This window comes from Marmota marmota, unplaced genomic scaffold (genome assembly GCF_001458135.2).
Source record: "Marmota marmota marmota unplaced genomic scaffold, marMar, whole genome shotgun sequence".
Lineage (NCBI taxonomy): Eukaryota > Metazoa > Chordata > Mammalia > Rodentia > Sciuridae > Marmota > Marmota marmota.
Genome location: NW_026000229.1, coordinates 33,088,163 through 33,101,040, shown reverse-complemented (window position 1 = coordinate 33,101,040; position 12,878 = coordinate 33,088,163). Strand labels below are relative to the sequence as shown.

The 12,878-nt window shown below is 36.6% G+C and overlaps 1 pseudogene; it reads right to left on the bottom strand.

The window, feature by feature from the left end:
- Positions 1 to 11,754: 11,754 nt before the first annotated feature.
- Positions 11,755 to 12,519, bottom strand: LOC107137800 (annotated as a pseudogene).
- Positions 12,520 to 12,878: the final 359 nt, after the last annotated feature.

Sequence of the window (12,878 nt, the reverse complement as noted above, 5' to 3'; positions counted from 1 at the left end):
ACCGCTTCCTGCATCATTCTGTGCAATAGTCTCCCAGCTGAGTTCTTGCTCTTTTTATATAGAACAAGGAGCTAGCCCAGCTGCCTGTCTTTCCTTGATCTTGAGAGCCTATACTTGCATTAGTTGTAACCATGTGCTCTTCCTCCTATACAAAGATGTACATTTGAGTGGTTTGGGAGCGGAAGGCATGTCCAGGTAGTTTTTGAAGTTTCCTGAGGTGATTTTGATATGCAACCACTCCCCATTCCTGTCCTAGGTATAGAACTAGTGTGCTCAAGTTCTTTGCATCCAGACAACCTTAATGAACTCCACAGAAAGATCGGACTACAGTGAGCGGCTACTGCAGTTAGGTTTTAGATTGATCCTTGCATCAAATATGAGTGATCTCTGTCCCCCACCAGCTCCTTAAAAGTTATTGACCTCTCTCATCATGTGGCCAGGATGCACTTCTTAAGCTAATTGACTCCACAACTGAAGAAAAGTTTCCTAATTCTCCTGGGCTGATGATTACCTCCCTTTCCCTCATTCATCATTGTGATGGTTAAAAGTCTTTTGCCTTAAATTCAAATGGAAATATACTTCTTTTAATCTAAGCCTATTTCTTTCATGTTGGCCTCCTGTGGACATGAAAAAGCCAATAACTTTGCTTTCATAAAACTGCTCACACGATTGAAAACATGAATCAAGTCGGGCTTTAGTCTTCAGTTCTCTGGTTAAATGGTCCCCAATTAATTATTACAACTAAAGAATACCCAAACTGGAATGAACCTTAGGGATCATCCAGTTTAATATTTTCAGGCTTTATTTTTGAACAGGGGGATCATGTTATTAAGTCCAATCTTAATCCAACCACATGGAAACTGACACAAGTAGAGCCATTCTCCTCAGTGTTCTGGGAGACTCTCCCTGGGCTGTATAACTGAACCACCTGAAAAAGACTTGGTACTTTGCAAAATGGAGTTTAAAATCTCTTTTGTGACCCAGAATTTCCGTTTTATGGGCAAAGAAGCTGAAGTTCAGCAGCTCTATGTGGCTGTTCAACTTTCTAGTAAGAGTAGACATCTTAATTTTGGATAACACCATGAAAATGTTTAATGAACAGCCACAGGGATGTTTAGTTTGGGCTTTAGTTTTTAATAAGCAACTAAGTCTTTGCATTATTGAGTAATTGATGATAAACACAGACATAGATTCTATTCCCACTAGCCCAAAAGTATTTTAGAAAGGAGAGTGTCTGATATTAGGGAACATACATAAAGCCCCAATGCAAAAGACGTTTGAAACTCTGTTCCAAAGCAGCCCCAAGAGGCTGCCGTTCACCTCCCATCATGTCCCTTTGGTGAAGCTGCTCCATGCTCCTGAGGATTTTGTCCTGATCCTGGATTCTGAATGGTGGCCAGAAGATCAGTGTTTCTTCTCTCATCCATACACTGTTCTCTGGCTTAGAGCACTGAAGATAAAAATTTAATCAGCAAGACAGACTTTTAATCTCTGGATCTTGATTTTCAGGAAGCAAGAATATAATAAGGTGCTATCAATAGGAAAATAAAGATCCTGGGGGTGCCAAATACAGGCACAAAATTCTACAGAATAGACTTGAGATCTATTCTTTTTCCTCTCTTACTAAATTTCTTTTAAGGAAGATGATTTTTAAATATGAATTTTTTCCCTATGGGTTTGCATTTCTCCCACCCCCCACCCCCCGCCGCTGTTCATAAAGGATGAACAGTCCAGAAGTAGCAGTAGACCTACACAATACCGCAGGGCAACAACCAGCCCCAGGAAAATGTGCTGTTTGATCAGTGTGAGATTAAGACATCAGAGAATCCTGGAAAATATAATTATTTGGAATTTTATCAAACATTCTTTACTACTTTAAACACTATTAAGAAGGAAAGGGGGGAAAGAATGGTGCTCTTGATCTCAAACTTTCTCTTCCATGTCACTTTGAGTAATTCTGCCACAGATAGGCACAGTCCACTCTGTGACACAGCCCACATGAGGGATAAGTTGACCTGCCAGTCTGATCCTTTCAATGGTTGATGATTGGCCATCGGCTATCTGTGGGTGATTGGGTACACTCTTTGTTAAAGGAGTCGGGTGCAGTGCAGTATTTACTTCTTTTCCTCACCCTCAGCAGTTTATACAAGTACTTCTTCCAAGGATATGTAGAAATATATTAGTGCACCCTATGAATTGACTATATCTGCAGAGTTGAATTTCCTTCATCTGCTTCTTGTTGGGTGGTAAGTAGGAATCATTTTTTAGAATATTAGAATACTTAGAATATTCCTTGAGTCTCTGATTTGTGATTTCCTATCTGTAATACCCATGGAGTCAAGATTCTTCACCTTCTTGTCTCAGTCTCTTAGTCCAGTGATAGCCTTCCTTTGCCAGGAGGAATCCTACATGCCAAGTGCTGTTCCTAAGCTCTTTACAGTTGTCATCAGATTTATTCCCTTATCGTGGCTCTATGAATCATTATCATTACCACCATTTTACATATTTATAATTCATACATTATTATCACCACTTTACGTATAAGGAAACTGAAACTTCAAGAATTTAAGTAATTTCTCTGAGGTAAAACAGCAGGAAGTATGGGTGGAAATGTGATTTGTATGAAGACATAGGAACTCCAGAGTCTACTTCTCTGAACTGACTCTCTGCCATACTTTCTAAAAGCCCTGCTTATTTCCATCTGAAAGTTTCTATAAACCTTCCTGATAATCTTTCTAGTTGTATTCCCTTTAATCAATAATAGCTTTCTCTCCTTAATCCTGATTCTTCATATGTTTTATAAAAAAGTGTCAGCCAACATATGAACACATCTGTAACACATTCTACCCTTCTTCTGTACCTTGAATGTGTATCATAGGAGAGAAGGAAATTGAGCCCTTTGAGATTTCCTTTCATTCTTGCATTTTATCGTTTTTTTTCCTGTGTGTGTGTGTGTGTGTGTGTACTTATAGCCAAATGGACAATATTCTATTTATAATGAATGAACTTCAGCTTTTTAAGAAGTACTATTCAACCAATATTTCTCAAGATTAATTTTTAAGTCTATTTAATTATTTTGGAAGGTTTCTTAATTTAAGAACACTCCCAATTTGATGAATGTATTCCTGATGTTTCTTTCTAGTTCATTGACAAAAACTTTGAGTCTTCCTGATCTGGTAGACCACCTTGTGATATTTCTCCTAAGATAAGCCTTAAACTTTGAGGTATCGTGGAGAGAAAAGAACTATTTTATCACTTAACAGTATTAAATAAGGATTGTAATTCAAACCTTCCTATAATGATGTCATGTGGGGCCATAATCTCATAGAAAACATATATAACTCCTACATTTTTATGTTTATGGTCTGAAAATTTCTCCAAAATGGTAACTCAATTGTTAGTGACATGATTTAATTTTCATATAACTGACTATCATATCACCTATGATCTCTCAAACTTTGGGGGAGAATAGACCCCTGTATGATAAATTGTATTAGTCTCTTTCTAAGCTTTAATAATGAATTGGCCAACTCTTAGCTTTCTGGGTAAGTTCCATAGAAATCCTTTTAGGATTTCTTAGGAACCTGCTGTTCTGATACTTCTCTTAATACCTATTTTAGTCAGTTTTTGCATTGCTATGACCAAAAGACCTGACAAGAACAATTTCAGAAAAGGTTATTTGGGTCTCATGGTTTCAGAGGTCTCAGTCCACAGATGGACAGCTCCATTGCTCTGGGTCCAAGGTGTGACAGGACATCATGGCAGATGAACGTGGTGGAGAAAAGGGGCTCAGGACACAGCCATCTGGAAGTAGAGAGAGCCAGCTTCACTCTCCAGGGACAAAATATATACCCCAAATCATGCCCCCAATGATCTACCTCCCCCAGCCATACCCTACATGCCTATAGTTACCATCAGTTAATCCTTATCAGGTAATTAATGCACTGATTAGATTAAGGCTTTTGTAACCCAATCATTTTGCCTTTAAACTTTCTTACATTGTCTCCTACATGAACTTTTGTGGGAAAACTCATATCTAAACTGTACCAATACCTATAGCCCATGAGGGCAGATTCAGTTGATTTAAATATGATACATGTGTAAAGTTTTTCAATTAATATATATAACATAAATATGTATATGTTACATTATACACATATATGTTACATGTATTTATAAAACATTTCATTTTGTATGGTATTTTTTCCCATCAAAACTTAGTCATCATCTAGGTGTTCATCAACAGATGAATAGAAAAAGAAAATGTGGCACATATACACAATAGACTTTTATTTAGTCAAAAAAATAATGAAATTATGCCATTTTAAGGAAAATGAATGGAGCTAGATAGCATGATGTTGAGTGAGATAAACCAGACTCAGGAAGACAAATGTTATAAGTTTTCTCTCATATGTAGAAGTTAGAGGGAAGAAAAAAGAAAAAGAAGATGTCATAAAAGTAGAAGGGAGACTGTTGGTGAGCCTGATTCTGGACCCTCAGGGAGGAATGCTTATCTTGCTCATTGTGCAACAGGGAAGTCCTAATGTAGAATGCTATGTTATGGAAAAAAATGCTGTCAGAACACTGGCAAGCACAATTTCCTTGTTTCTTTGACAGGAAGTTATCCCCCTGTTGGTCCAAGGTCAGCCCGTGTGGCAGTTTCTGAACTCTAAGTGTTTGGACTCCCGTACTATAATTGTTGTGTGTCACCTCTGGCCTATTGTGACTGTTATATGTAAATTGGCACATACCCACTATAAAAACTATTTTTGTTGTGCAATAAAGCAGACACAGTTCTCTGAAACCATCTCCAGAGGGGTTTCTCCGAACCCTCAAGTTGATGCTGGAAGGGCAAGCCCCTCAGCAGGAGACCATTGGAACTGAGGAAGGGTATAAACAGGAGGGAGGAGGGAATGCACTGGGTAGTAAAACTGATCAAATCATGTTATATGCATGCATGAATATTCCACCATTATAACCCCTATTCTATATGAATAATATGTACCAAAAAGGGAAAAACTTAGGCACCTCATATAAGTCAGTAGCATAAAAACCAAATAACCAAATTAAATTATGAGCAAAAGACCTGAATGGACATTTCTCTAAAGAAAATATGCAAATGTCAAATAAAGAAGACATTTCAAATGGTATATAAAAATGTGCTCAACATCACCACTAATCAGAGAAATGAAAATCAAACCCACGAGATATTGCTTTATACTCTTGGAATGGTTATTATAAAAAAAAAAAGATAAAGGGTGTTAGTGAGGGTGTGGAAAAAAGGAAAACCCTTTCACACTGTTGTTAGGAGACCCCAATAAGTATGTGAATAACTTGACAAACCTGCAAAATTTACATGGAAATATAAATTTCACTTATTCTCTTGAATAAGAAAAGAGACATGAAAACATTGGTCCTAACAAATAGGAAAACTTAATATTAGTTCTGGGACAGATAAATACATTCATGGAATATGATAGATTTCCCAGAAAGAGGCTTAATTATAAGTAGGCACTTGATCTATATAGAAGTGCTACTGTTAGTCAGAAGGGAGATAATGTGTTTCAATAAGTGACATGGAAGGACCATCATGGTCCATATAGAAACAAAACCAGAAACCAACAAAAAAATATATATTTTTTTTAGTTTAGGTTTCTACAAAGCAGAAAAGTAGTTTGAGTACAAAGCAGTTTATTTGAGAGATAAAACTGAAGAAGCAGAGTTAGATTATAAAGTAAAACAGTGAACACAGGAAATAAAATAAAAGGTATGTTTATGAATCAATTACCTCTGTGGACAAAAATGGCTTAATCCTTCTGGGCATCCTCTGAGAACCTTTATAGAACACGTTTCAGAATTTAAGGAATAAAGAAGTTGAGAATTAATTAACCAACTCTTGTTCCTCATTAGTTGAACCTTATTCCTAAGGGGAGACTCTGGTTATTGGTTGCTTGAAATAAACCACCCTAGGATTCAGCAGCAGCAAAAAAAACCCCTCATACTCTATGTTCACTTCTCTAGTGAAGTGACAGGGTTCTGTGGACAGGGCAGAGTGAAGATAGCTTGTCTTTGCTCCACAATGTTTGGTGACTTCACTAAGTCTCAAGTGACTCAAAGTGACTTGAACAAAAGGGACCAGAGTAACTCAGATGCTTCTTTCATTACAACTTGCACTTGATCTGGGATCAAACACTGGGGTCAGCAGAGACTAGCAACTGGAACACGTAGTGTGGTCTTACCACATTGTTTGAGCTTCCTGATACCCTGAAAATCTAAAGGTATTTATATTTTTTATGTTATGGCTTGGGGCTCCATGAGTGAGCAGAAAAGGTGGGATCTACATAGCTGTTTCTAACCTAGCCTGGGAAGTCACACATCCTCACTTTCTATTCAAGTAAGTCAGAAAACCAGCCCAGATTCAAGTGGCAGAAATTCACCTCTTGATGGAAGAAATGTCAAATAATTTGTGGCCATTTTAACAGAGCATCACCTCCATAGAATTTCTCCCTGCTTGTGTGCACTAGTTGAATCAGCTCCCATAGCCAGAGAAAAATCTAGGTGTTTGAGGTCGGCCATTGTTGATATGAACAAAAATTTCCAACAAAGTTGAGTATGCTGTCTTGTGTAGGATGATAGGGTATGAGCAGGGCCTCCACGGTATTGCAGTCCATCATTTGTATCACTCAAATCTACTTTCCCTCAGGTTGTCCAACAGAGGTACTATGGCAGAGAAGATAAATTTATACTCAGAATGCTTAGTGATTTCAGGTAGGATAAATTGTCGTGCCCCACAGAGTGGAAGAGGTCAGATGTAGTCAACTCTCTATCAAGTAGCTAATGTTCTTTTCAAACGCTGATACCATATTGATCTTTAAGCATGGATTTTACTGCTCACAGATTGGATATCAGTGGTGATAATATCTAGTGAGGTTACCTGTGGTGAGAGGTGTGTTTCCACACTAAGGAAAACATGCATAACCTTCATTTTTACCACCTTCCCTATTCCATTTCTGAACCCACTATATAAACACTGGGGTGGTGAACACCACTAGGTGCTTCACTTCTACCTGATTGTTCAGTGCTTCTTCTGAATTAACTGATCATTGTTAACACTAGAAAGATCCCCATACTTTGTGCTTACTTCTGTTAATCTGCCAATAACCTCTCTCCCCAAACTCATAAAACTATCATTCTTGCTCTCTTCAGACCCTGATCATCTATCTAAGCCATTTGTTGCTGTCCAAGAGTGCGTGTGCATCCTTTGACATTAAAACTTATTCTTTCACATAGTCTAGTACTTAAGTTTCTGCTCACTAGGAAGAATTCCCTTTACATCTGTTTCTCAGAGTCATCCCCATGAGTGAAAATGCCCTGTGGTAAAGTCTAGTTTTGACTAGTACCATTACATAATGCTAATCCATCTATGAACCTGATCTGTGCTATTTCTTTGTATGTCAGCTGGTCATAAGGAAACCTCAATGATACCATCAGTGTGATCTAAAAGGAATGCACCAGTATAACAGAAGTGAGTAATGCTAGTGTTTGGGTCACCTCTGTGTAACACACTTGCTCCCTCAGGACTCCAAATGTGGTAAGTTGCTATTGCTTGATATTAATACTTACTGGACATAACAATACCCAACTTGTGACAAATAACTGGTATATGATTACTCAACGCTTGCCTGGGGCTCCACTGAATACTAACAACCTTCTATTTCACTTGATATGAATTAGAAGAGCATTTAAATGTGTGGAAAATACTTTTTTTTTTAAATCCAAAGACTCATAAAAATGTGTGCTTCTTTCTTAGTGGTATTTGGTACAAGTTGTAATAAATTGATCTTTATATTACATAGAGAATACCCTAGCCTGTCCCAGGACTTTGGATCTCTTATCTCAAGTTTTCTGAGAAGGAAAAGTAGAGATGGGATTAAATGTGCAAGGGATTTATTAGGGGAAATACCAATGAAGATAAAGAAGAATTAGCTGTTGGTCTTCAGACCATGATGCAAATATGACACCTGTAATTAGAGAAGGGGAATAAGCGGGAATTGGGAAGAGGTACTCTAATACTGTAGCACATTTCTAAGAAAGCTCTGACCAGACTTACAGAAGTTATGAGTTAAAGCAACTTACTAGAACAATCAAGCCACATCCCATAGGAATAGGTTCTAAATGACATCTGAATGGCACATTTGCATGGCTCTCTCAGGACCTTTAAAAATCTTCATCAATCTCTTTGAAACTCTTGTAAATTACTTTCTATCTTCCTACATTTGTGGGCCTTACCAGGCCATATACAGTATATATCATTTCATGCTAATAAGATGAATGTTACATGTCACCGATATAAAGGGCCTGTGTAATGACCTGTAGAGTACTGAGATGATCTAGTTTCCTTTGTTCTGTATTGTGGCAGATAGGAGGAGGGACAAGCCAGTGAAAATGTATTGCCCTCTGTCCCAGGGATATGCAAACTGTTTTTGAGTCTTCTTCCTGATAGGCATTGAAATGAATACATTGAGGAAATCAATAGCTACTACAAAGTAGAGGCTGTGTTTATCTGTTCTAGTAAAGATGCTATCTTCAGCACAACATCTATGATTAGGGCTACCATTTGTTAAGTTTACTGTAGTCTATCACCATCTGCCATATCCATCTGTATTTTACAAGGCCATACTAGTGAATTAAACAAGAATATGTTGCAGACCATCATCCCTGTATCCTTTAAATCTTCAAGGATTGCACTACTCTCTGCAATTCTAGCTGGGTTATAATGTTGCTTATAATTTAGTATCTTGGCTAGTTGCTTCAATTTGTTCCATTTGACCTCTTCTCTTATAAAGGCTCTTTATTATTTCACAGGTTGGGAAATGAAGTTGATGAATTTCTTATATCCTAGGGTATAGTTATACTCTTACAGGGATTAGAGAAGGAAACACGAGAGTAGCCTATGGATCCATTGGACCCATTGTGAGATAGAAATATATAGACTTGGTCTAGGTTATCATTTATCACACGTTCTCCATGGGTATTTTTGCACCCCGGTGTCCCTGACATCTTGGGCCCTTTATTCAATAGCCTTCGAAAGATATGAGCATCCCTGTTTCCCAGTGTAACTGAGTAAATCAACCTAGGTAGTTCTGAGTAAGGACTGGGAGAGTATTACTGCATATGTTTTGGGATGCAGGATCCTCCTTGGAGTGTCTGACTCTCCTTCAGTCCATTGACCATGCATCTGAGAACTGGTTCAAGGCTGGAAACCCAGGTTTGTGATTTTACATTGCATCAACTGGCATCAGATTTTGGCTTTCTCTCTCAAAATATTTGTTTAATTACAAAAGTCAAGCAGTACTATCACTTGATTTCCACTTGTTTTGCTCCCAGAGATGTTATGGTCTCTTAGCTACAACAAAGATCCTAGAGAGTCAAGGGCTCTGATTGCCATGACATTCTTACTGTTACTTTAATTGTCTCTACTTTTTCTTTAATTATTAAGAGTTATAATATGGACTCTGTAATTCTACCCTCCCTTTGACACTGGTGTTCCCAGTTCATAATGGCATCTCCTATCATGGGTCCTAGATGACAGAAGACAGACTATCTCCCTCACTTGGACATTCCTTATTACTTTAGATTCTGCTCTGGGTCCCCCCAGGACACAGGGGTCAACTGGTAATTTTCTGGTTTTATGTAACAAATTCATTTTACTGCTATGAGGTTTTTGACACCTTCCCTTATATACTAAAGAAGTTCCATCACTCACACTTCATTGACTATAGACCAGTGGTTCTTAAACCTCCTAATCTTAAAATCCATTTATATTCTTAACAGTATAGGATAACTCTGAAGAGCTTTCACTTATGTGTGTTATATGTACCAAAACATGTCATACTACAAATTAAACAGAAGTATTAAAATATATCTGTGTTAATTTGTTTTAAAATAACAAAAACAAGCCATTACAAGTTAATATATGTGATATAGTTTAATGAAAAATAACCATATTGTCAAAAAGTAGTGAGAAAAATGGCATTATTCTGCATTTTTCAAGTCTTTTTGATATCTGACTCAATGTAAGATAGCTAAATTCTGTTTTCAGATTCATTCAGAACTTGTATCTTCTGTATATACAGAAAATACAACCCCCCCAAATATGTACCTATAAAGGAAAGAAAATGTAGATAGTTAGGTTTTGGATAGTTATGATCATTCTTCTTTAACACTACATTAAAATTTGGCAAGTAGTAACCTCTTAAAGCACAGTTATGTTGTGGAATCTGAAATAATTTCCATGAACACTTCATCCTTGGTTATATTAAAATCCATTGGTCTGTCATGTGCTCTAAGTAAATCCTTTAGCCATGCATGATCTTGTAACATCACGCAATGATGTTAGTATTTCTAAATACTAACACACCAAATTAGGCAGGTCTCTTAAATGCTGATGCATTTAATTATATTATATTTTAAGAGTCACATTATTTAATAAAATTGCCAATTTCATTTTTAAAAGTCTTGTAAGTATTACAAAGTGGTCAAGCTCATGAAATGATATACAGATTTCCTATGATTTTCAGTTGAAACCTCAAACTTTATCATTGAAAACAAATTTACCATCAAATACCATCAATTTTTTTTTACTCAAAATTGCAAGCTTACTTTGTTCATTTTTGAGAAAGTGACTGCCAAATAACCAAGTTTGATTAACCATCAATTGCCTGGAAGTTGTTATTTCAAGGCAAAATGTTGTTCCATTAACAGGGATTATTTGATTTTTAACAAATTCTTTCAAAAGTGCTTTTTTTGATAAAAGTATCATACTTTCATATGCTGTAGAAACTTTGTGTATTTCCTATTTTGTCACATGGAATATTTAAAAAGACATGCACTCAAGGATTAATTTTAGAAATGAATAATCGTGACTGCTTTGTCAAGAAAATTCCTAGGAAAATAGGCTTAAAAATGAGCAGTGATGAATATTAGTACAGTGCAGTCTCAGTATCCTGGTATTTTTGGCTAAGGCAAAAAGGATACCATTGGTTTGGTATTTTCAGTGGAAATTTCAACCATGCAGAATAGGCAAAACATCTTATTTTGAAAATATTTTTAGCTTGCGCACTTGTTGAAAGGATCCCTTGGGGTCTGTAGACCACACTTGGAGAAATAATTTCCAAGCTGCAAGGTAGCCACTGAAGCACAGTAGCAGAACTGACTCCAGCAATCTAGATAACATAATCAACTAGGTGAAACACTGAAGCTACTTTCATGTTGAATTTTATTTTATTGAAGAGAAAAAACTGACCTCATGAGCCATCACCACTTCAAAGTTATTCTAAAAAATGGACATTTGTTCTTCTTAAGCAAGGAACAGGGATTCTTCTGCTTGCCTGGAGAGTTCAGCACGATGAAGCTCAAAATGTTTAAGTATATTCATCCCAGACCTCATGGTCCCATATTTATGAGAATCCTACCTTTAGAGTAGGAGATTTGCCATAGCTATTAGTTCAGCTTCTTAACTCCTGCCATCCTTACAATCAAAAATGTTAATTTTGATTTTTTACTTTCTGCCTTCTGGCTGCAGGAGATGAGGGTCTTTTTATCTTTGCTTTTTGAAAATAACAGTAACTATTATTTGCTCATTAAATGATATTTAAATTTTCTAAAACACATCTCAAAAACATCCAGTGCTTCTTTAATTTCAGTACAATGGATTCAAGACCAAGTATACATGTTACATGCATCAAGGCTGGATCACAAATTATCATCGTCATCATCATCATCATTATCTTCTTCATATTTTATTTTCAATGCATTTGATGATTCATTGGCAATATTTTGTGATGATACCATATTAGTGGTATAAGAATACTTTTGGATTCAATTAATGATGGATTACCATAACATTCGGAACTGTTCATGTTGTAGGAGCTGATGTTTTTCATCTGGGTACTATAAAATAGATATTTATACTGTAAACCTTTTCCCTGTCAGACACACTGGAGTCTTACTTTAGTTGAGTCAGACATGGTTTGTGGGGTCAATGTTCTTAGTGTGGAAATACGTAGTCTGCTAGTAATTGAACCAACATTCAACTGCAGAACCGTTTTTCTTTCTGAGAAGTAGATGCCTTTTCTTACAAATACTTGAGCCTGTAGTTTGAAGCTATGGAGCAGTATCTATCATGTAGCAATCTAGGACCTGAATTTGATTGATCAATAGCAAAGGGGGTGAATTTCTTTGCAATATCTAGTTGAAAAATCCCTTGGGGAAGGAAAAGTAAAAGACCAGTCAACTGGACACTGTATTGACAATCATACATCATCTGCATCAATAGTAGATTTCTTAGCATAACTTTAATAAATTTTACTATCATCTAGAATTGTGGTCACATGTCAGAAGGCAAACTCCATTATCAGATCTATAGCTGTATACTCTGTAATCCCTATATCCATCAAGATTTGAGCCATCATCTATGTTCAGCATGCTCTTGGGAGATGTCATATTGGTAGACTCCATGATGTTTAGGGATCAGAATTTTTCAGGTAAATTATCCACTTTAATGTATTTCAGTCCTGATCTTAATGCTAGTTCTTTGCCTAGTATAGTTTTCCAACCCCTAATATCCTTAGCCTTCTATGACATGCTTCCATTGCATGGTTGGATCCAGAGGCAAATATTCTGGTCCTCTATTGTGAAAATATTTTTAAAGATATAGTAGAAGGCTTCTTACTTTTTTCTTTTCTTTTCTTTTTTTTTTGTACAGGGAACCAAACTCAGGGATGCTTAATCACTGAGCCATATCACTGGCCCTTTTTAAAACAATTTTATTATGAAACAGGGTTTAACTAAGTTGCTTAGGACCTTGATAAATTGAT